This window comes from Sebastes umbrosus, chromosome 22 (assembly GCF_015220745.1).
Source record: "Sebastes umbrosus isolate fSebUmb1 chromosome 22, fSebUmb1.pri, whole genome shotgun sequence".
Taxonomy (NCBI): domain Eukaryota; kingdom Metazoa; phylum Chordata; class Actinopteri; order Perciformes; family Sebastidae; genus Sebastes; species Sebastes umbrosus.
The window spans coordinates 17,509,507-17,535,988 of record NC_051290.1 but is presented as its reverse complement, the minus strand read 5'-3'; the positions used below and the strand labels follow the sequence as shown (position 1 = coordinate 17,535,988).

General features: G+C 40.3%; 1 protein-coding gene across 20 annotated transcripts in view; it reads left to right on the top strand.

Moving 5' to 3' along the window:
* The window catches only part of LOC119481177 (adhesion G protein-coupled receptor L3-like), a 234,267-nt gene that overhangs the window by 88,411 nt on the left and 119,374 nt on the right, over positions 1-26,482 (top strand). The window lies entirely within an intron of this gene.

Below are 26,482 nucleotides of genomic sequence, written 5' to 3'. Positions count from 1 at the left end.
GTGTGTAGGATTTAGGGGGATTTATTGGCAGAAATGTAATATACTATATTTTCTTTCGTGTATAATCACCTGAAACTAAGAATCGTTGTGTTTTCGTTAGCTTAGAATGAGCCCTTCATATCTACATAGGGAGTGGGTCCTCTTCAGGGAGTCCACCATGTTACACCGCCATGTTTCTACCGTAGCCCAGAACGGACAAACCAAACACTGGCTCTAGAGAAAGCCTTTCACGTTGTTACCCGAAGGCCACCGTATAGTTCTCCGACACACGTTGAAAGGGAGGGATGAGGTATTCAGTTGGTTGCAGTCTGCAACCTCATCACTAGATGCCACATACTGTACCTTTAAAGTCTTAGTTTTTAAAATTTGAGGCCATCGAATGTCTTAAAAAATATTAAACCTAATTATGAAAGGTCTTCAATTTTGAGACGATCGTCCCCTCATGGATTTAACGTTTTGTATATAAATATAAAAACCAGTTGTTCTTCTGTCCCAACCGAGTGCAGTTTTTTCTGTCTTTAATGTACTTTGGCCTTGTTTACCAGACTACCACCTTCTCTAGTGTTTTTCCCTGAAGGTCCCAGGATTTAGGAAGTAAACAAACGATTTACAGATGATGCTAAACTACAGACAACCCCAAACGTCTTTAGGGAAGAAGTCTATTTTTTATCTCTGCTTCTTATTAGCTGGAATCTAGATGGTACATCATAGTTTATATTTCCTCACAAGTGAGGAGAATACAAATTTCAGTTTGACTTTGATATATAGCCAGGGTTTAAACATGACATATCATTTATTTTATACATTGAGTGTTTCACAGTTAGGGTTTCAATTAAAGCTCTTTCATATTAAGTTAGTTTAAAGCTCTATAGATGATGACAACAATAATAATAAAAAGAGGTTGTTGATAGCCCCATTCAGAGTAATGGAATATGACTATTTGCATGTATGAATATGTAGACATACAGCCACACTCACAAGCCAAATTTGCTTTATGCTGTGAAGTAATTGACTTGAGTGGCTGTGTTTGTTAAAAAACAAATCTTGAAAATATAATCAGCAAATCTTCCGTTAATGAGACAAGCTGTAATTCACACCTGAGGTCTGCTGGAATAGAATTAAAGGCTGTTTTTCTTCATGAAGCAACTGTATTTATTGATCTTACTCACTTTAGGGACTATGGAAATGTAATGGCTTTGTGGGAAATGGTGCTTAGATTTTAAAATGTACAACACATAACATCTCAATGAATAATTTTGCGCGATAAATATGAGGACCGGCCACAGGGCCATGTTTACACATTAGCGGCTTTGGGACATTAATACAAAAACCCTCCTTTGGGTAGGTTGTGTGGTTTAGTAGCATGTCCCTGTTATGGATTAATTGGCTCAAGAATCCCAGTACCTGGATGCTAATCCATATAAGTCATACATTTGCTCTGACACAAATCAATGTTTGTTTGAAATTATATGAATACATTATCAGTTATTTGTCAAAATAAAAAGGTGCAGGATGAGCTCCGCTGCCACATGTGAGTCTTGTTTCCAGAGTTATGACCCCGTTGTGCACCAACCGGGACCCGGAGAGCTATTTGTCAGGGCAGACACAGTGTAGTCTTACCGCGCTTTGCTTTTTGCAGTATAATGGATTGCTAACATTAAGGTAATATATACACAAGTTTCGGGGTTTTAACCAAGTAGTCTGGATTCAAGAAAAAGTAGAGCTCAAGGCGGGTGTGGAGTGAACATATGTATAGTCTATCTAAGCTCTTTTGTTGACTTATTGCAGCACTTAGAAGGGATGGACTTTATCTAAATGGCTACTCTGTGTTAACTTTTGTCTACTTCTTTTTTATTTCCAAAGCTTTAGTTTCACATTGGATGGGCCCCCTTTGAGAATACTAATGGACCTTTGGGCTTTATCAAACAATTGCTCTTGGCTTTTTTTTAGTTGGGTAGCATAGAGTTCAGATAATCAGCTGTGTGAAAAGCAGCTGATGGTGAAAAGAGGGAGTTTGAAACATGTTGTCAGATAATTGATGCACCCTGTGGCTCCCTTGTTCTCCAGCCGCCCACTCCGACTAAAAATCCCCGCAGGAATGAATCAACGGGTCCTGCTACTGTCAAGAACACAAAACTAACATAAAGTACAAGGGAAAAAGCAAGTCTTTTTTAGCGTCTCGTTGCTACCGGGGGCGTTTTTCAACGATGCTAAAAGGTAACTACAACGCGATTCAGAGCCAGAGCGTTTTGTCTTGCGAGAGGAAGTTGCTAAGTGGATGAAAGGTGTGGGTGGTATTGGGTGAAAGAGGATTCAATGATATTTGTGGCTGCGGCGACACACAGCTACACATTAGCATGCGGAGGTTAGCACAACAAACGAACGCCACCCCCGACTATTTCATTGTGGAGCTGTCAGAGCCGTTGCTAGGCACCTGCGGCTAAGCTCATTAGGGTTAAAAAGAAAACGAGAGCGAAACAGAAACAAGCAATTTGAACGGAGAAAGTCTTCAAAGATTTGACTCTCGATGCATGCTGTATGTCTAATGTGATGCGTGAAAGAATGTCACATGTTGATTTACATGTCTCAGTTCATTTACAGCGTTGCTTTCTCTTTTTTAAATTACAATTAACCTGCTTTGATCAGATTTGTAGCCTGTAAGCACAATATTCTGTAACTCTTAAATGTATTATCCACATGTATTATTTCTTCAGCAGCTTGTCTTCTTTATAATCTCCAATGAGTCGATAGCAGCGATGATGCAAGCACACTCTTCCATTAATATTTTAGCTGGATTTTCCTCCCCCGTCTCGTTCTTTCCTGTCTCCTTCCTCCCCCTCTATTGATCATGCAGACTGTTTACATGCACGCTATAACCCAAACTATGTAATAGTGGGATTAAAGCAGTAACCTGATTTCCACAATAATTGAGCTTTTGGTGAGTTGTGTGATTACTGGGCTAATGTCTGGAAGGATGTGTTGTAGACTGCAGAAAAACAAAAGGGGAGACATGAATTGGATGGATTCTTTCATGTTATTTGTTCTTTACGGTGGTGAGCTTGCATGTAGACAATATAGCTCAAATCAATAGAATCAATATTTGAAAGTTTTTAAAAAATAGGGATATAAATAAAAGATATGTCACCCAATATCCATTTCTTTTCATGAAAACACAACATAAACATGTATTTTTGATAAGGATCCCTTAAAGAGGACCTATTATGCTCATTTTCAGGTGCATACTTGTTTTTTGGGTTTCTACTAAAGCATGTTAACATTCTTTAATGTTCAAAAAAAGCTTTACTTTTCTCATACCGGCTGTGCTGCAGCACCTCTTCTCACCCTCTGTCTGAAACGCTCTGTTTGAGCTCCTGCCCCGCCCCTCCCGAAAAAGCCCAGTTTGCTGTGATTGGTCAGCTGGCTCACTCCGCTGTGATTGGTTAATCAAAACAAATTCTTCGGACTCCGCTCCAGCTCGACTCTAACTAGCTTTGTTTGCGGGCGTGCCAAACTAGCCACTAGGCAGCTATTATGCAAATGTGTCACTTGATGACATCACCACGTTACGGAAGAAAAGGCAGGACTTCAAGCAGTTTCAGGCAGTTCAGGAGCTGTGTTTCTGTGGGGGAGAGTAACTATCTTTGGCCCACGCTAAAGTTACTTACTTTGGGCTTTGTAAATTTGCAGACCTTTTACATCCCAAAAAAACTATATAGCACACTAAAGAAAGACAGAAGAAACTTAATAGAACATAGTGAGGCACTTTAAAGTTGAAAAAGAAACTTGTCGATACTCTCCGGTGCAATGACGACACTGGTTCTAAATTACGCCAAACATATCCTCGCCATTTCTGGACTGTTATTTCTTTTTTACTTATCGGCTGACATATAATACACACAAATAATAAAATATTTGGTAATCAGCCCAGAGGATTCATCAGTCAGATAAAATCCAAAACAGCTAACGCCCTCTGTAATAGTTTTCAATAGACATGCACTGTTGAAAGTTCAGTTTGCCACAGTGATGCAATCTGCAAGGCATCTTCCAAATACAAAAAACATGTTTAATATGAATGGGACTGCGGTGCTCAGGAACAGTGGGAGTCGACCTTCTCACAGCAAGGTGGCGACAATGTGAAATATATTCTGATAATTTGACTTAATTTTTTTTTTTTTTTAAGCTGAGTCCACCCAATCTTTAAATGATCTCCCTCTCTAAGGGAATTACAGGCTGTGTCCCTTTTTAATACTACATACTCAGAGAAGGTTTTGCATTATGTGGAAACGTGACAAAGTTAAGTATACTTAAAAAAAAAAAGTCAGTATGCATACTAAATAGCACTTGATGTATATTGTCCCTCGATACAATACACAAAGGAAATGGAGGTGCTACTCACAGCTGCAAACACATGAAAAATTGCTAATAATGGTGAAACCAGCTTCTGAAAGATCTTTGAAATCCCTTTTGCTTGTTCTTTGTTAATTTTAATTGGCATCGGAATTATAAAGTTGCAGTTTGATTGATGTCTGACGGGTAATTTATTAATATCCTGTTGAGTTATTGTATTGTACCTGCTAAAACCGGTATACATTTAATATGTAATATGGAACTGGAGGACACAGCAGTCAGTAAAAAAGATTGGCGACTAATCTAATCTGATTATATTTAATTTAACAAATAAACAGGTTAAAGTGTAATAATCTGAGCGTTACCTTAAAATCTAATTAGCATGCTTGTGAATGCGCTGATAGTATTTTCCTCTTGTGGGACTCTGCCCCCTTCGCCCCCCTAGACCGTGTACCACCTGCCTCTCCTGCTGGCACCAGTTAAGTCGTGGTGACTGGCAAGCGCGTTAGTTAGCATTCACATCCCGTCTGAAGATGAGCCACGCTGCTGCCGTCTTAGTCTGTGTTGCCAGGCCCCGCATCCATCACCGGCAAATGCCCAGCCGTGTTGCCGGCTCTCGCGAGCTGTCAATATACATTTAGGCGCCTCGGTCCCTCCTGCATCCCCCAGCCTCTCTAACAGCGCTCTATTGATATTCAGCTATCAAACCCGAGTGCTACCTTTTTTAGCCCACTCATAAAGGTGTATACTGGGCCACTCTGGCAAGGTGTTTGGTTCCATTACAGTCTTTTTAAGCGAGAGCTAATAGCAAGCCTGCATCTGAGTGATAGCACACCACTGAGCGTGTGAGTGCTGTAATGCATCCCAAAATGAAGGTTGTCTCGCACCATGCTGTGACAGGATGAAATGAATGGCTCTCTTTCATTAGCCGTCCCTCCCTTTGTGTGCTCGTGGCTGCGCAGAATCCACAGCCCTCTGGATAAACATGTCACCTATAGGTGGTGCCGTGTTGCAAAGCTAGATGGAGGCTAATCATGTTCTAATTGAAACACTACTACCGTGGATTCATTCAGCACAATTTGACGCCATATTTGCATAGTGCGTACACACATAATGCAGCCTGTGGGGTTTTTGCAATCATTGCTATCCCCTTGTGGGCTATTTTTGGAGCTTATTGTTTGGTAGCTGAGGCGTTTCTCTCTCTCCAAAAGCACGTATAGATCTAGTGCCATTTCCCACTGAGTGAAATCACTGGAGAGGCCCGAGCACTTGCGCTATCAAACAACAGCAACCCCTTTCTCATCAGAGCCCCGGTGTCTCTCTCCTCACGCTTTTTGTGTTCCCCTTTTCCTTTCCCCAAGGCGGCGCGGCCTTCACGGCCAGTAATTACAGGCTATATCAAAGCTATATATCACCTTATATCTCAGTAGACCTCAGCAGGCACCTTAAGGGACAGCTGATAGCATTGTGGCAGGCTTGTGCACGACCCCTGAAGGAGAAAAGCAGGTCAGGAAGGTGCAAAACCACACCAAACACACACACACAAACACACACATACACATGTCCCTATCTGTCCAGACTCTCCTTTTTGCCTTTTGTATCACTTTCGCTTTTTTTTTTTCCCTCTCAGTCTCTCCGGGATTCTTTCTGCTGCTGTGTCATCACGCCTGTCATTTCAAGGAACAAAAGAAGAACAATACATATTTTTGTCTACTAGCATTCTGTGTTTATGACACTAATGATGAAGGTTAATAGATATCACAGCTTGATGAGGCCCTTGAGGACGATAAAACTAAATGAGCGCAACCTGTGATTTGAACCTGCTGGCCTTGTGACAGTTGACATTTGACAACCTTCCTGTTAATGATGTTTATGTGGAAAGTAAACGCTTCCATGCCATTATTTACTTCACCACACTCTCAGGCTGGAACGCCCGAGACAAATGGCTCCTCTCCCCGTCGGATGAAAACACGTGCTGACAGAGGGACAAGAATGATTGAGGGATAAGAAGGGGAAAGCAGATGGGAAGATCTTTTCTCCTCTGCCGGTGATCTCTCCCATACGTTCCAGTTCTCATTATCCTTGGCTTCTGACCTTATTTCAGAGTTGAAGGATTTGATGAGATATTTGTTTGAGCAGGAGAGTAGGATTAACTGAAGAATCCTCTTCTTTTTTTTTTTTTTTGCCAATCTTCATTTAAATCCTCTCATTTCAAGCAGGATGTTATGGGTGTAGTTAAAATACTAAGGCATGGAAATTAAGGGAAAGTTAAAAATATCTAAGTTACAATTCCTGCTAACTAAGAATTTGAAACATTATTCTTGAAGCAACAAAGGAAAAATAAGAGGTAATGGTATACATAGAAACATACAAAACACAAACATGTTGTAATTCCAAAGAGCTTAAAAGAGAAGCACATGCCTACCTGTCCTCACTTGCCCTCTGCTCTGAGGGTGGCTAGGCACATATGAGAGTGTGACCATCTGTTTCATATTCTCCCACACATCTCTTGTCCTGGTTTGGTTTTTAGCATTTGCTCGTAGAGTACAGACAGGATATCAGTGTTTTATCAAATATTAAATAATTACTTCATGGTATGTCACTGTAAAAACAAATCTGCCTGTTTGCATGTACTCAATTAAAACAATGATTGCTATTACTGATAGAAAAAAAACAGTATCATGTAATTAAAGGAGGTGCACTCCATTGATTTTATACAGTAAGTCCTTGTCACAAGGAGTACAACTCAGCTGTTAGAATAGTTTTATAGCTCTGGATTTAGCTGTCTATATTTTGAAAAAAAAAAATATATATATATCCCTGATGATCATCATGGTTATTTTTTTTATCTCAGCTTTGATTTTTTTTTATTAACAGAAAGCCTGCATTACAAACTGGTGATATGGGGGTATGAAATAAGTGGGCATATACTGTAGGAGGCAGGGGGAGCTAATGAAAGATCATTGATGTTGCTGCTGCATTAAAAAGAGGAAAAAATGCAGTGAACTCATTATCGACGGTCCAGGGGACGCACCCTATTTTTTCCCTGATTCAGAGGCACCGGATTAATTTCAGAAGTTGGGGGCGGGGAGATATGGTGTGTGTGTGTGTGTGTGTGTGTGCGTCACTGTACATTTAATTACACAAGACAACTTTACCGCTACTTTCTTCTCTGCTCCGAGACTGAGTTGAACAGCAGATCTGCTCTGAGCGCAGCCACCTCTCTCTGTCGCTCACCCACACACTCATTACGCACACATTACGCTACTCTTTTAACAACTATGTAATATGTAAACATGTGGATTGCAATTAAACCCACAGCCATGGCCATTTTTAACACGGTAACAGGCCTACTGTGAGCATCAAAGCTTGCGCGTAGCATTTTACAAGTTGTTTTCTTCATCTACTCTCGATCGCAATGCGGGACAGAAGCATAAAGTTGCTACAACATATTTGTGTCATTTAATTTATCACCAGATACCACAATACGGCTTTTTACTAGTGTCTAAGTCAGGTTTCGTGTTTGTGATAAAAAATGGCACCTAATTTCTGACTCAATTAATTTTCTTACTATTTGATCTGTATAGCCTAATGTTTTGTAAATCATTTTGGGGGATTTTATTTTTTTAAATTTCAGATACATTTTCAACATTCATGAATATAACCATAATTATAACCATGTAACATCAAACATGAGTTTAACACTACAATTTGGCAAAAGATGCAAATTTTATTGGGGACCCACGCAAATGACCACCTGTGGGTTCCAGGGACTCACTAAATCAAAAACCTATCAACATCACTGAAGATGCTTTGAAGTTGCATTATGGGAAAAGCAGGATACAGTTTTTTTTGGGAGCTTGGCCCAAATAAAGGACAGGAAATCAAGGTCAAATTGCTGGAGTACCCCTTTAATAGTCCTCATTCATGCATTCATATTCATATAGTAGCTTTAAACACTTAATATAGTCTTTAATATAAGCAAATAGACAGCTGCCATTGACATTAAGAGAGAGCTTATCATGCTGAGCAGATGTGAGCCTAATACCATCATTGCTCATGCATGACCCCCAAAGCTCTATCAGAAGTGGCCTCCCTTGTTTAAAGTCGAGGTTTGCATAAACATTTAACTCCCCAAACAATGGGATGTCAGATGAATTAATGCGTGACTTTAATGTTGGAAGTGCAAATATCACGCAGGTGCTGCTTTAAATTAAAGGTTCTATTCAGCAGACTGTAATAAAAGGTGCTCTGTAGTACTTAATCATATGGGATGATCCACTACCACTTCTACTTAGATTCCTACTGGGCATCCCTACCTAGAAACACAACATAAAAGCATACATAGAATTATGTACACTTTGTTTTAACCGTGCATACAGCATATTCGATTATATTGAGTGTATATTTAGCATCAATCACTCAGCAGAGTTTCAATGAGGAGCCTTTTCTAGCAGCCTTTTCTCTATTTATGTAGGAGTCATTGGTTTGTCTTGCTTATTCTTCATTGGAGGCTGTTTCTCCATGATACAATTATGTGTTGAGCACCTGACAATTACAGAACAAAAACATGACCGATGAGCGCAGCGGGGGACAACCGCCTGTTATAATAGTATGAACAAACAGAGAATGGTGGGTGGTTTTTGCAGCCAGCATTAATATGCAAAAGGATATTAATAAGGGCTCTGACACACAGAGAGAGACAATAAAAACTCCCTTTCGCTATAAAGCAAACATGATAAGCAATAAACACATTTGGGAAGTTGTTTAGATTACCGTAGGAGTTTAAACTGCCTTTCCATCTGTGCATGTTTGCCTCGTGCTCTGGCGTAACCCCCTTTTTGTGAAGACTTTTTAAATCAAAGAGATTTATTTCTTCCTCATTCTATACTTTTTCCTGCATTGGATGACATCACCTGACATTCATTATCCTGTCTCATTTTTCAGCCCCTTCCTGCCTCCAATCCTCTTTGATAAGAGGCTGCCGCATTCAATTTTAGCCAATTAGTTGCTGTAAATTTCAAGCCCGCAGCCCCATGCAGTCAGCCCGGGTCTCCAGACGTGGCCGTACAAGACTCTGGTGATTAGACGGGAAAGGAAGCCCATGTCGGCAAATAGGGATTGTTTAAGGACATCTCCCCATACGGGGCGGATTGATATCTCTCAGGAGATAGAGATAAAAGAGGAGCGGATTGACTCCAACCAAGCCAGTGGTTTGAATCGACCATAACGGTGTCCATTTTTGGACTCCGAGCGGAATGCCCCATAGACTTTGTTATGCCCCTACGTACAAGTTGAGCGCTTCGCAAAAGAATTCAGAAGTTTGGGAGTTTTCTATCTGTATTCAGCGCACCCCTTCATATTATCCTCAGGAAGCCTCAACCTGGTCAGAGGGTCTTTTGGTGTCAGATTAATAACCGTTCCAGTGGTGGCTTGCTAAACACAGGGTTTTATAATATGTTAAAAAATGGAAGTAGGAGGCCTCAGTCCATTTGTCAGCTAGGGGAGTGAGTTTCACTTGGATGAGTGCAAACAGTAAAGAAAGGGCTAATTCAGACAGGAGCAGGTGGTTAGTCAGAGTGCAGGGAGCCGACTAGGCTTTTTCCTTCCCTCTATCTGATATTTGCCCTTCTCTGCGCTCCATAGTCTTTCATCCTTGTTCTTCTAGTTTTCTGCTTCTTCTTTTTTTTTTTAATTGTCATGTGGGAGTAGGCAACATACACATTTGATGTCTCTTGCTTCTGCCCTGAAGCGGTGGATCCATTTTTCTCCCTGCAACATAGAGAGGGCATGCAACTTTTACAGACCTTTAATAACTTTCCTGGCTATTCATCATCTCTCCCCAAAGATAAAAACAACATCTTTTCATGCTGATTCATGGCGAGGTCCAGAACTTCACGTGGATCTTTCATCCCCTCAGTCTACCACGTTGCCATAAAAAACAACTTTCCTTCAGATTAACATCTGCACTTGTAAACTAACCTGAGGAAATTGTTGTGTTGATTTATACCCAGTGTGCACCACTTTCTAGCTCATCCACTGGTATTTTGGTGCCCTGGTCAGTTAGCATGGCAAAAAAAAGTAGTAAAAGTAGAAAACTGTACAATGCAATTCAAGTTAGAGTACTTAGTTGATAGTTTGGTGATTCTACCAGCAGGTGTTATGAATTATGTGATAGAAATGCACTGCGATTACAGAATATTGTTGAATTGTGTTAATCAGACATTCTCCAACATGAACATTAAAAACACATTTTTATGTGATTTTACAAGAAATGTAGTCTTAATACTATCTACTACCTGCATACTCTGTGCACCTATGCTGATTAGGTATTCTCCCAGTTTAACCATTACAAACCATCAGGTTTAGGAGATAAAAGTAAAAGTAATAAAAAGATAAAAAACTCTTAAGTCAATTTAAAAGTTCTCTCTTTTCTCCACATGGAGCGATATCGGGACTGATTGTATTCTCCAGTCTTCTCTCTATATCTTCATCCAAAAACCATGGGTTGCCAGGGGCAACAGCTGCGCGAGTCATCACCTCCCTTTTCAACTTGTCTGGCAGAAGTAGCATTGCATTTATAATTGCATTTTGAATGGCAGTATAATGTTATACAGCAGAATAATGATTGTAATAGTTTTGATTAAATTTGATAGGGGTGAGCAGACAATTTATCTTTTGAGAAAATAAACCCACAACTCTCTCTGGATAGTCATGTAAACAGGATTATTGTGGGGAATTGTCTGTTTATGCAATCACATAAACAGCTTATACAAACGGCTCCAGTCTTAGTTTTGGCAGCGGCGGTGCTATCGTTGCATATAAAAGTGTGCATATCTAATTGAATCCAACCTTATTAATCATTTAAGTGAAACAAAGGCAAATAATTCATTTAATTTTACTACAGGGTCGGTGTGCAATTGAGGACCATTGCATTGCCAAATTAAACTTTCAGTTTCTCTACAAACACAAAGGTACATTACGTGCCTTTTATGTTATGTATCGTATTTTGCCACTCTGAACCTCCCAGAAAGCAACATTATTTTTCCACCGTGCTTTGCTCTCTGTTGGGGGAGCCATTTTTGTCAATCATTGCTGTGTTTGGCGGAAGCTGTTTAAAATGTATGAGACCAGTAATGTGACTGGCCGGGAAGATCATGATTAATCCCCCCCACCGTCATCGTTATATTCCACTACATCCAACCATTTGGTGCAGAGCTCACTGTGCTTACAGTGTATTAATGGAAACGACAACTTCCTGTAGATAAACCCTCACTGCACATGATCTAGCACTGGTCGACCATGATTGCCTTGGCGATTACGCTCACCTCTTCTAGCTGTCTTTGTTGCCAGAAAGGTCAGAACTCTCAGACCAATTTTCAACATTGCATTAGTGGCTGAAGTGATTGGGTCAGTGTGTGCCATTGAATTTGGCGTCGAGACCCTTCAGTGGATCGAAAGTTGGGCTTTGGTGAGCAGATATTTCTCCTGCGGATTAGAATTTACCTAACCGTCATTGACTTTTAAAAATCCCCGACCAATATGGGTTCAGTAGTCCCATGTCATTTGTGCATCTCCAGTATGAAATTATCAATTAGATCTTTTTTTTTTATGCAGTGACCTCCAGTAATACATGACATCTAAAATAACTTTGATGAGTCTTCCTTTGATTGCGTTTGTTTTTTTGTCCCTTCATCATTTTGCTACAGATGTTGGGTCATTAAGTCATTTCCAAGCTCTGAGCTTCAGTCAAACTCTTTGGTCCCACAGTAAGAGGACACAGCTTTCTAGTCCTCCGGTGCTGTACTTCAACTCTTTTTGTGTCTATGCGAAGGGGCGGTGTTTGTCATCTGGCTTAGTTTCGCGTTGTACATTGCTTGAAAATGACTCATCTTTGAGAGTTTAGGCTGCGATGAGGTTCTCTAGTCCCACTGAAACGATGGATGGCTCAAAGTGCTTGGCTGGGAAAGCCTCCAGTCGTTGCTCAGCCCAGCATTACAAGGCACTTTCTACCTCTCTTAATCCTGCTATCTTCCCCCTCTCTCTGCCTCTCTCCCCGTCCTCTCAATTACTGTTCGACTATGAATCCCTTTCGCCCTCCTTAGCACTCCTCTTCCAGTGTCTCCGTTTCTTTTAATGTTTCTCTTTTTTTTTTCTTTGCGGCTTTGTCACATCACCCCCTTTTTTTCGAATGAGCTTACGCCAGGCACGAATGAGTTGCCGCGATCCAAAGTCTCCGGGCGCTGTAGTTGCGAGGGCAGCGAAAAAGCGGGATCTACATTCACGCCACATGCCCTCCAAACTTGGCAAGACGAAATCAAGGGAGCGAGACAAGGAGCGGTTTCACCTTGTTTCCTTCGTGACTCTCTGATGGCTGCACACGGTTAGCGCCTCACAAAGGACCTGTTTTATTAGCACGGTCTCATTCACCCACAGTCCCCCGCTCTCATCGGCTTCCTCCATTCCATTCTGGCAAGAGGATAGATCGAGAATTGTGTTCGGAAAGGGGCACTTAACATTTGGAATCCTATTTCCTCTTTATCTAATTAGATGTCTTGGTAGATGTGTTTTTTTTTTTTTTCTTCGTTAAAACATGACAAACTTTAAATCCTAATCAATTAAAATGGTGCAATTATCCCTCAGTTTGATCTTGGGCTGCTGGTCCCACCTGCATGCTTAATACACAGTGGAAAGCTAAAACATAATGTATCAATCTTTAAGATGAAAAACTGATGACACTCTCCTAATCAATGTTTCATAGCACAGTTACATAATTCACTTTGATCTAGCCCAAGTGGCTGAATATTCATAGAGTTTGCCACTTGAACTCTATACATATCCAGTAATCCATATGGAAATATTCAGCAGTAGGCTCCTATCTTGAGGGATTCTGCTAGATGTGCGTGACTTCCAGTATATTATGAATTCATGACAATTGATGAATTTAATTTGGCAAGCCTTGTCCCCTAAGTGAGTGACATGATTTAAGTTGTTCTGATCGTCACCATCAGGCTAATTGGCCATTTATCACCAATGACGTCCTCATTTGACGGCGTTTAGAGGCATATTTTACCTGTCACTTCCTAAATTTAACCTTTGTTACTGTAGAAGCACTGGAGCTTCTCTTATGCCTGTGCTCACCATATTCAAAAGACCTACTACAGGAGTTGTTTTTAAATCTTTTGGGTCAAGTCAGGTCTCAAGCCTTGGCATTTTTGCTTTCAATATTGTGCTATTGTGTTTTCTTACATGGCTGAGACCACGTCTGTGGCCTAATAAATTAATATTTGAGGGATGTGTCTGTGCATGGCCTTATTTAGTTTTTATTGCTTATTGAATTGACTCAAGTCCAAGTGTCAAGTCTGCAGCTCTGCCCACTGCGCTAAAATGAAAGGCCGAAAATAATTGTTTTCCCTGTTTTTATTTTTGAAAATGCAGAAATATTTGAAAAAGCAGTGCTCGGCAGCAATCTTGTATATCCAGTCTCAAACTGAATCTTTACTCTGAGCCAGCGTTTCTCAACCTTTTCTGGCCCATAAGCTTGTTTTTATGTTCCAAAGTTCTCCAGCAACTAAAGTTTTCTAAATTTGTTATCTGAATTTGTGAATATATTTCAAGCCTTTGACAAAACATCCTCACCTCGAGGTCCATTCTTGAATTTCCCTCGGGATCAATAAAGTTACTAGTTATCTATCTATCTATTAAGTAGGTTTTCTTGAGCTTTTGTTCACATCACATGATCTTGATTTGATTTTTGTGATATGACCAATAACTTTGAAACTATTTCAAGCCTCTTTTCTTTTTATATCATAAAAATCTTCCACATCTGTAAATCAGGTGACCCCAAGTTGGCTTCTAGTGCCCAGGTAGATACATTCTGCAGTAAACGGTTCAGATGGAAGATCTGTCTTCCATCAACCCTAATCAGTCGTTCCCCCACTTCACCCTACCACTCCCTCATATTCAGTGGCGCACACGTTCCTGTCGAGGGTGTCGTCTGTGTCTAGAACGGCGTCTCCCGCCGGCCCCATGCTTGCTTGTGAAAGCTAATTATGCCGGGCTATTTTCTGACCACGGAGCATGTCAATATTACACAGTGGGAGAGCTCTCACTCAGCCCGCGCTGCATTCTTATTCATGAGCCTTAATTCCATCAATGGCCTCCTCAGCCACTGGACCGTGGTTGTTCCCTGACTGTGGTGTGATTTTAAGGAAAGTGCTTGTAGCTGCCACAGAGTAATGCTACACCATAAAGGAGTGTAGCTTGTAGCCGCGCCCATTCTCCATTTGCTGAGAGCATGTTCAAAAGTGCTGCGTGTAAAGCTAGGAGAGGGGCTTTTGTGGCCGCTGACATGGACCTAAATGCACGTGCTCATTGAAGTGGGGGCTGCAGAGGGTGAGAGCTGAAAGGCTCTAGTGGAGGTTGTGAGGCTCTTGTAAGGGACCTTGCTGTGGAATTGAACATGATGCTATAGCTCTGGATTTTAGAAGAATCGGGGTTGGCAAAACAAAAATAAATTGCATCAATTCTAAAATCTAAGCTGCGTTACTTACTTTATTAACATGGCAAACAATTAGGTTTAGCAACATGGATTAAATGTAGTTGAGCAGAATGGTTGATCGGTCAAAGAGTGTTTGCGACCTCTATTTATTTAATCAGGTAATTCCTATTGATGTTAAGATTTTATTTTCAACTGAGACCTGAGCAGTTTTAATTTAATTGATAACATTCAGCGACTATGTGTCACACTCTCCCTCCCCTGTTCCATTGCATTCACTTCACAGCAAGTGGTTGCCAGTTTGTTGCACGACCTGCATATTGTATGGTCGAGTAGAGTGACTCAGACAGACAGTCATGTCAAGTGGTGAATGTTTTGTGGTAGAGTAAAAGTCATTTTGCAACATGTAGCTATAGGTCTACATTAGGTGCGTGTGTTCGGACCATTAAGTTAAGATAGCTAATATGTGCTAACGTCAGCTGTCATTTGTTGCCAACGTAAATATTCAGGCAACTTGATCGCTGATGACAGAGATACCAATGTCGTTTTACTATTGGCTCACAAGCCTTGCTAGAAGTGGGATACGGAGATAAACAAAACATTCATTTTGGACCCGTCGTTTTTTTTTTTTAAATGATTAATTCACAATCATATTTTTTTTCTGTCGGAAAAGTCATGTTTTTATTTGGCACCTTTCTTAAAGTCTCTGTGAAAGTATTATGTTTTATATATATATTATTCGTCTACATTACAATGTTATGACGTTTACTATCATTATTCTAATTATAATTATTTGTTGACAGCTTGAGGCTACTCCTCAAACATCAGGGAGGTGGGAAAAGTGCTGAAATTGTATTTCAGATTTTGTGGCTAAAAAACATTTACAGGCCATTCACCAACCCCAACTTAATAAGTGTTAGAGCCCCCAAAATAGCTAGTAAGTTACTCTATTTTTGCATTCTGGCAAGCTTCTGAGGAGTCATAAAAATGGCTTGAACTTGTCTGTATTATATTATGGATAAGGGGAAGCATTTTTGCTCCACCATTCACTAGTAGACTATGCTTCATCCGTCTTTTTGGCTCCAACCAGTCAACAATAAAACAACAAAAAATTGTGAAAGAATTTGACAATTGTTATCTGTATTTGTGTCATGAGAGTAAAGACGTACTGTAGATGAATACACAGAAAGTTTGGAAGGGATGGAGTGAAACAGAAAATACAGTATATTCATAGTTTGGAGAATGACAGAGAGGGATGCAGCAGAGATAAAGGATGGTTCATCTGAGACACCACTGCACCCTTGTTCCTTTTTGCCTGCTGATACTGTCGCCACGCAATCAGCTTTCTTATGTCACCTTGAAAAGTTGATGGAATTTACTTAACGCCCACTCGTCCCTGATACTGTTGTTTACAATGCTGTTCGCTTGCAACTGGTTGCCGTTTGATTAGTTACAAGAGCAGAATTTGAATTTGCCTTTCAAAGGATCTTGGTTTGACATCACATTTAATAATGCCGTACCACGGGCTACAGTTTGCATCATGGCCTACGTATTTAAACACATGTAACGATTTTTGTTAAACCCAGACGAAAACCCACAGTCTCTGAGCCGTTTCGAGAAATGTTTCCTTCGCTGTTACATCTGAGGCCTTTCTCATGATGCAAGTTCACATGAAAGAGGTGAGGATTGTGCACCATAGCGGTATATTTAATAAAAGATAGGATGGATGTGTTGATTCCAGTTGGGAAATGATGTTGCTGCTGCAGCATGAAATAATAAAATCCAGCTAAATAACAGATATACAATACAGTACAAGTGATACAAAAAAGTTAGAAAACAATACAATATTTAAATAATAATGGTATATTTGAATGAGTTAATAACAGCACTGCTCTTTCCTTATGAAGCAAGCAAGTTTAGCATTTATAATTTATGAATACAAGAAATACAGAACATTTGGACTGCACTCAAAATGCAGAGAGGAAATTAAAGAATACTTCACATATTCCAAATCTGAATTCTAGAGTATTCTTATTATAATTGCTGTCCATTAAATATGTTCTATTCAAGTCACTACGTCATATACATGTACGTCATAACTGCAGCGATAACATTTTAGATGCATTGAACTAGTCACTGTTAGGAATACTGTAGAATAGTTTAACAGCTATTAATAAGAACTAGTGAATTAAATGTGTTCCTGATAATAAGAACTAGTTACTATTTCTTGGAAGGAGAGACTGTTTTATAACCAGAGTGAATACTGACCGGACTATAAATATTGAATGTGGTACTGATGTAATAAATTCATCATCTGTTTTCTAACCACCTAGACGTCACTGGGCTCCTTTGTGCTTCCATGTGAATGCAGTATTTCTGTCTCTCTATTGGAGCCCCGTTGCAATGGCCGTGCGTATTTATCCACAAGCCTGGACAAAAACAATTCCTTGGAGGTTTGGCGTGCGGGCTTAGAAACCATGGCAACAGAGCTCGGTTTGAACTTGAGAAGTCTTTGTGAGAAAACAGTGAGGGTTAAGCCCAAAGTTAGCTTTCCTACCCACTAATCCGGCTCTGTGAGAAGACAGGCCTCGGGTCATCAGAGATACCAGAAATGATGGAATTAGGTGAGGATAACACATGTTTATGTTGTGTACAACAGCACAACAAAGTGCGCTCCAAAAACCTGTCACTTTTCAAAGTGTTTTGCAATAAATCTTCTGCTACAAACAGACGTTGACACCAAATACATAGCGGAGTTGGGAAACGAGCCGAGCAGAAAGAAACAGACAGGATGACACACTCAGAGACTTTGTTTTCCAGCAGAATGCGACTCCCGTCCTCCTCGGGCTGTATCTCAGGAGACCTGTTGGTATGTAAGAGAAGTTAAAAGACAGTTAAGTGTCTTGACTTCCCTTGACAAATTCAATGAGACAGTGGTGCTGCGTGGGGTGAAATACAAGCAACTCCTTGTCACCTCACGAGTACAGGAAAGAGGCCAGAACTATATCAGTATTTGTACTTCGTGTTCCATCCTTGTTCACCTTGCTTGCACTCCTGGTCTGCCAAAGGAAAGCTCTGCATAAATCTGAAGTGCTCGCACCCAGTGTTCATGAAGCAAGGCTTCTGAATTAAAGCCATAGAGGTAGATGTTATTAAAATAAAGAGCCTGTAATGTTTACACACATTTTTGTGTCAGTGCTTAAGCAACGACTAGATACAGTGGTTAGTCGATCAATGAAAGATTACTTCTTTTTCAAGCAAAATCCGCATAGAAATCATAGAATAAAGACACTTGTTAAAACTCCAGAACTTGCCTGAGAATCATCACGTTTATAAGTTTTCTTCAGTATGAAAGTATCCAGTGATATATATCTGTACATCCATTGGTACATCACAAAATGGAACTGCCAATATCTTATTCGGCATACCTTTAATGGTGCCAATTTGTCAAAATGAAATTGCAGTACACATTGCAAGTACTTGTTCTCTCAGTTTTGTCTAAGGAATTTGAAAAGCTTTGTTATAGACTTAACAATTAGTTGATTTATCAAAAAAACAAGACTGACAGAATAATTGACAATGAAAATAATCATTAGTTGCCGCTCTAATAAACTGTGACATTCACAGATAATGTTTTAATCGTCCTCTGCAGGTTTATGATTGATGTTCGACTATCTGAATGAAGATCTTGTAAATGTAAAACATGTCGCCATACTCGAGGAGTATTTTGCCACCGCTGCTATCCTACCATCAACATAATTGATACGTCTTGTACTGAATCAGGGCCTTTGTGCCTTTACGGCCCAGTAAATTACTTTCCCCTCAGACTAAAGTCGTGACTGACAGTACCTTGGGCATATTGACACAGGAGACAGGAGACTCCAGTCAATCCCAAGCTTTTAATCCCAACCCTGCTTCCTTCAGGACAATTCCTTAAACCCCGCGGTGATTTCCTGCATGCCAATGCAAGCCTGGACCCTTGCCGAGCGATCGACGCCTGACCCCTCCTGTATCGAACGCTAAGGTTACTCATAACCCCTGCTTGTCTTTCATTATTGAGATGTGAATGAGGAAGGTCGGGGGGTGGTGGTGGGGGGGGGGGCTCTCATCGATCGGTCAACACAGGAATATTTGATTGTCGTTTTGGCCGGCTCTGCCAACACACTCTTTTCTTCGTGGCATTAAAGGTGGCCATTTTGAATGTATAAAAAGGTTGAAGTGAGCATGTAAACATACAGTTTGTTAAAAAAAACCTGCAAGGTCATGCTCAGCCTCTTCCTTTCTGTTTGTTTCACTTGAAGGACTTGAGGGAAGCAAGCGGCTTTAAAGAGAGGTTTATTTATTGCCAAACCTTGTGGCTTGTATAGATAGAGTGGTTTGTTATTAGAGGCACCTGTTCGTCCTTTTGTCATATGAGGTAATTAGCAGCTAAACACCCTCCTAGAAGCTAAGCACTATGGGTGACCGTCAGTGAAGCAATGCGGTTTTAGGCTTTGAAAAAGGGCTTTGAAGAAGGAAAGTGCTGGAAGCACATACTGGCCCAAGTCGGACATTGGAAGTTACCATGGTGACAGCGACTGGAAATGAAAAATCTTTGCTTAAAGGCAGGCCTTGGTGTGTGTGTGTGTGTGTGTGTGTGTGTGTGTGTGTGTGTGTGTGCGTGCGCGCGCGCGTGCATGTGTGCTTGGGAAAGTGAGAGAGGGAGAGAGATGACGGTGGGGATCAGTGATACAGTATGCGTATTGATTTGTGTGTAGATTATAAATACACAGGATGGTGTGCTATTCTATTTGAGTGTTGGTGGGAGTAGGTTTGTATTCTTTGTTCAGACAGAATTTCTTCCATTTTCCCCAAAATAGAGATTGAATAATGGTCCAAGGAAAGGATTAAAATCTTTTTGTTGTGCATGCAGCCACATAAGCTCCCCAAAGAACTTCTTTGACTGGAACCAGCAGCATATGCCGCTCTTTGTGCGCAACAAACAGGACTTGATGCCTTAAAAAAAAAGAAAAACAAAGTCAAAGCAGTGGCATTTCTGCCTCTTTTTATTCCCCATCCGTCAGTCTGAAGGCCAGCACAGCAGTGGCACCACTGGGTATCTGGCCCAAGAATCTGACGCTCGCAGAGATGCTCTTGAGATGGGCTCAGAATCCCAGCGGGAAAGGTTCAAAAGGCTAACCCTGGTCAGCAATTCAATGGGTCCTGTCACTGGAATATTTCAGGATAGATTCCTTTATGCTGTAGAGAGAGTATATTGACAGTGTGAATGCATGTGCACGCTCATGTGCTCACTGTAGAGATGCTAGTGCTCATACATACACAACTTCAATTTAGCCACTGATGCACACATGTGTGAACCCATCAGAAATCACACCTTGCACATCAAATTATTGTTTTTTTCTTCAAGATGTGACACATTAATATTCATATGGCTGTGCTTGTAAAAAAAGAATATGACCCGGTCCTCACTTTGACACATTCCCCCTGGAATGAGGCTTAGCCTAAAACAGGCCTACAGGCTGAAAGTCCCAAGGGGCCGTCGCCGGGAGATAAATCAAGCATCACCAGGAAAGATAGGGAGCGGCATCATTTGTCGGGCAAGAATAGAAAAATTCATCCTGGAAATCGTAAATCATTAGACGGGCAGGCCCCAGTGAATAAGCCTCACCCACCAAACAAATCGATTCGTGAAGTTATTGCACATTTCAATCCTCCCCTTCTGCTGTCCCTTACAGGCACCTGGAGAGACGCCGTGGGCGTGATGATTTACATACACATACCCGGAGATTAGACGCTTCCTGTTTTTGACAGATATTTAAATCATGAGTCGGGGCTTTATTTATTTGTTTACTTTTAATGGAAGAGATGTATTAAAAAAAAACAACGTGTTTTTTTTTAGGCTTGTGTAATGCATATCAGTGTGAGCAGGTCAGTTTCGTGGTGTGGGTGCCTGTAAATGGAGTAGGAGTGAAAGCCAATCAATGCCCATTCTTCTCTTAGCAACACATTTCAAAACACGTCTTAATTAACTATTGTCCCGAAGCAAGCGGAAATACCTTTCTCTTTTCACCAATCGTGACTTGGTAATAATCTGTCTCAAAATAATATCCCCGCTGCTTCCGATGACTTCATCCACACACATATTACATTCAGTCCCGTATTAGTTTCCACGTAGAGATCTTTATTGCTCTAAGAAATGCCGTCATTACCTCTCAGACAATTGACATGTCACTCCCTGATCATAACTGAGAGAAACAGCCACCCCCCACGGGACACGGTATTGTTTCTTATGAACTGTCACATATTGCATGTTGAGTTGTCAGTCCTCCATGGCAGATAATCCCTGTTGCCTTGTTTTAAATGAGAGCAGTCAGGGGAAATATTGACTGGAGTGCTTTAATTAACCGCCGTCATAGCTACTGCATCATATAAATCATATATCTCTGCATGTATGATGACAGAATTTACATACGACGCTGCTTCTCAACCATTTCTCTAATTAAGCCCGCAATATAAAAAAAGTAGCGATGACGTTAATGGTGAACGTCTGTATGGAAAATATAAACATTAGTGGTGGATTCAGTTGATTTCACTGGATAAAACAAAGAAATAATACATTATTTATTGGAGTTTCCATTTTGGCTACAAGGCTGCGGTTCAGTGTGTGTGAGAGAGAGAGAGAGAGAGAAAGATTTAAACTAATATTTGCAGAACTTGGAATCACTATCAAGTTTTAAATAAAACATTGTTCTTTGCTCTCTTTTTTTGTGCTGCGCAATTTTCAAGATGCGTATCTCCTGACATCCCAGGAAACCGGCTGAGGATTATTCTGCTGAGTTTATCTTTGCCCTTTAGAGCCAGGGACTCAGACACTCACGCCTGTGCTCCATAAGACCACTTGCTGCCTTGAAAGCAGAGATAAGCTGTACATGTGAATGCATTTATGAAAAGGGGTCTAGCCTCGGTGTTAAAGACAATTCATCACACGAGCGCTGTTGTCTCAAAAGAACGGTTGCGTATTACAAAGTGTGTGAAATAATTCAATTGAACTGCAGCAATATGAACTCTAAAAACTCATCTAAATTAATTATCATACAAGTATAACAATACACTTGCGTTGTAAACTCTAGCTGCACTCCCCCTTATATAAAATCAGTTTTACTGGATTTACTTAGATCAGTAATTCTCTTTTCTTCTAATGTTGAGTTTGGAAGCGTCCAACTCCCCCATGCACTCTCCAGCATGTGCCAAATTCATACTTTAATGGAATTTCGGCGTGCACAGCCAGATGGATGTCGACAGCATGTGCAGAATCACGACTTGACCTTTCAGGTGGAGAGAGAAATTGCATCACCTAATACCTGTTGTGGCACCAAAATAGATGGATTAATTTCAAAGAGGGTAGCCGGGCAAGTTTGATCCGTCTGCAGCGGGATTACTTCTCCTTCAAAATAACAAGAGGAGTCGTCTTATTTAAAATTCTTGCACAGAAATTGCAGTGGTTTCTCGAGTTTGATGTGTCCCAAGGCTTATATAGAGCTGTATTTTTAACATTTATTCCTAAAAACAAAGTTAACTACATTTGCTTTTAGCTTGTAACTTTCATGCACAATTCACTGTGCTGCAAAAATATTTTCTTCCCCTTTTATTTTAGCTCTCCACTTGCACCAGCAGAGTGTTTGGAGCAAGCTGTTAGGGCTAAAGGTGAAGTAAACATCGACTGAGGAGCTCAGAGGTTTGTCCTCCTTTTCAAGCACTCAGACTTACCCGGAGTAGTGTTCAAATTTCTGAGACTTATTTAAGATTCAGTAGCAGCAGCCATTGGTGCCACAAAGTAGTGCTAAATAGAAATATGAAATCTCTGAAGACCTTTCTCGTTCAGTCACATCCTGTGTGGGACGCTCCAACAGGTCAGAATATTTGTTATTAATCGGTTCAAATCCAAAGCACAACCAAGTCAGGTTGAGTAATTTCTTCAATTCTACTTCAATTTGCTCTTATTTAAGTCTGTGCATGTCTTATAAGAGCTTTTTGTTTTTCAGCCTTTGTGTCAGTAAACACTGACTCTGATGATCTCATAAAACATCCTATGGTTTGGACCTCACTGAGAACAGCAGCCAATCTGCAACGCTCATCACGGGAGGGGTGCGTCCCCTGAGGCGATAACCTTTGTCTGGCCTGAACTCAAATCCATGTGTTGCCTGACAACAGCCCAGAAAAGTCTGTACAACTCTTAGTCTTAGTTTTTCCTCTTCTTTGGTCCAAAACACAACATTATCTTCCAACTGAGACTTTTTGTGTGAACAATTTAAATAAAGAAACAGTAAATTTATATTTAAACATTATTTTAAAAATATGATAATTTCAGGTCAGCTAATTATTGTTTCATGTTTATTTCAGATTTTCAGATAAAATCAGTAAATGAAATAACAGTAAACTAAAGTAAATGGGTATGTACAATATTTGAAGCCCTTACCATTCCACCCTCTTTTTTTAGTTCAGAAGAAGATAAAAAGTCAACAGTATATGTCACATAGAACTGGTGTACATCATCTGAAAACTGGGAACCTGACGATTAATTTGAGATGCAGCTCAGTGTGTCATGTTGTTCTACTGTAGTCATGAATAAGAAGTAAAAATTAATAATAATTTTTAACATTGTATAAGGGCATAGAACATGATGATATAAGTTTGTGACGGCCATTCCCATGCTCTATCGTGTCTTATACGTTGTTGTTGCAGCAATTGTTGGATTGATACCATTTGTTACACAGATTTGGTGCTAAATTTAACAATTTTTTGCCACTCGAGAATTGATAACAAAAAAATCCTTCCAATATACCACATTAAGACACCAAGACCTTTTGGAACACTATAGAAAAAGACATGCTGTGATTTGGCATCAAAAACTTTTGACATTTGAAGATTTCTGTAAGAATTGCATTTTTCAGTGACCCCCTTATTGTCAATATACCTAGGAAAGCCATCCATCCTCTGAATGCTCTAGGTCTCTAGTTTGTGGTTGTAAAGTTTCATGAGGCTGTGATTATCCTATACAGTGAGGTCAAATAAAAAAAAAAAATGGCCTCACTAACATCATCACATATGAATACAGTTGAGCTCATGGGATCCGTAAGAGTCTCAGTTTTCAAGTCGTACCCAATTTATACAATTCTAAGACAGTTTAAGGACCCCAGTATGTCAATATGAATATGAATATTCAAACACATCATTTTTAGAATAGGCAAAAATAACACATTTGTACTGTGTTTGCCCCAAACTGTATGTGATTGTCATAAAGTGGCCACGTCTGTAAAGGGGAGACTCGTTGGTACCCTTAGAACTCATTTTCATTCAGATATATTAAGGTCAGAGGTCAAGGGACCCCTTTGAAAATGACCATGCCAGTGTCATATGATACCAGTACCTTCAATCTAGCTCTAAAACTGAGCCTGCTACAGCGGTGGGCTGTTGGAGTGTTAAGGGGTTAACTAACATAAAATATACATTTTTGCTGCTGTGCTCCATTCAGGCTATATTGCTGGAGTACAACTTGAACTTGTCGTGACCGCTGCTGCGGACATGAGTTTTTGCCCTACAGACTGTTTCCACATAGTTGACATTGGTGTTGAATACATAATATTAATGAATAAATAGTCACCGCAAGCTCAGATGTGCTGAAAACAAAAACGCTGGATACATTTCTTCTCCAAAAACTAAGTGGTAATAAAAAGTACCTAAACTGTAAGGAAAAACGAATCACGAGGCAGGATTACTTCCTGGTGTGGGCTTCAGTAAGTGGGGGGTATGTACAAATAGAACAAATCAGAGATGGAAAAATGTTTTGACCGTCGTTTATATTTGTCTCATCCATCATCGTGAGCCATAAACAAGCCCGGTCTCGCTTCTCAGTTACAGAATATTGTTTTAGTCATCACCTCAGTGAAAGTGCCCACTCGTCCAAACATGCGGCAGAACAGGAAAAGCATGTGTTTATCAAGCTTCACTTTAGGCTCTTGGACTACAGCCAAGCAAAGGACCTCATGGATGAATCCATACATCGCCCACATCCATAGAACTCAGTATGATTTTTTAACATACTGAGAAGAAGTCTTAGTTGATCATCTCTCCACCAGTGCCACTGTATTTGTCTCAGCTTGTTGCGTTGGGATGAACTGCGGCTTATCTTCCAAACACAATATTAGAGAGAGGGGAAACTGTGTGATGTAAAAATCTTATGAAAGCTACTAATCTGTATGAATGACTAAGAGGGATTATGCTTGTCAGGAGGAAAAAAAATGAGCTCAAGATGCTCATTTTTTTTTGGGAGAAATGGCGTTGGATTTATGTAAGCGCTGGAAGTAGTTTGTGAGAGATGATCAATCTTGACCTTTGTTTGACCATCCCTAATGAAACTCTTATTCCATACCTAATAGAGCCTGATAAAGGTCATTCATATAGCTCATGCGCATAAACACTCCATCTTCTCTATACCGAACCGTCACTTGGCACTTTATTCATTTCTGCTTAGTTCCACATAGTTAATCCTATAAAAAAAAAAGGAATATGTCTGATGTTTTGTCACCCGTAGTGTTTGTACAAACAGGGTGACAGAGCTTGATGTTTTCCTATGGCTTTGTAGCTGTGTTGCTAATGCTGCAGAGAAGCAAACTTTTGAGTGTTCACATTGATCAATCATCTTGTTGAACATGTAGGTGCATGCATGTGTTCGCGAGCAGATGTTCATCCGTGTTTGCACGCTGCTATATATGCGAACGTAAATACTCGAGGACAGTGGGCCCCTTCAGTGCTGCACTTAAAGTACTCCACACCTGCACTCGCTCATTGTATTTATGTTGTATACATTACATTCCCCCATCTTCCTCTTATGCATTTTAATCTGCGTTGAGCAGGTCTCACGGCGTTCTGAAAAACAAACTCTACAGCTTTAGAATAATAACAGAATGTGTTATGCCATTATAGATAACTTGTCGGTATGATTCGGTGTCCAAGTGCAGAAGTGTAGGTTGTTTGAATATGTATATAACACTTATCTATTACCCTCCGGACTCCCATACAACCTGTAGGTTTGAAAGGTTATTTCTAACTAAAGGGGCTTTGAATCCTCAATCCAGAAAGGAAAATCTGAAGTATAAGTGAATGAAAACTTCAGCATATAGTGCACTTCACCCTCAACCCTGCAACCCCTTTCTGTTATGAAGGAGCCGGTCGAAAGCCAGCATACAGTATGTATACTATGTGATGTATGGCGCTGCCAGTACAAGCAGGTGTTATAGATTGACTGTCAAGAAAAGACTGGAAAAAAGTAGTCCTATGTGCACGTATAAAGAACTAGATGAACTCGTTAACCTTTTTTTTCCACAACTTCTCACATACTCTACTACAGACAGATGCCATTTGAAGATATAGGATTTATTCTGGGATGATTGATATAACGATGTGACCGTTGTTGTGATGATGCAATCAAATGCTACCAAGACAAATAACTTACTGTTAGTGGTTCCAATCAGCAGTCTCAGCGGCTGGCTTTAGAGCATTGTTGTTTGTTTTTTTCGGAATTACCATATAATCTTTAAAAATGAGGCTAAATCATTCCAGCTGACTGGTATCTTGTGT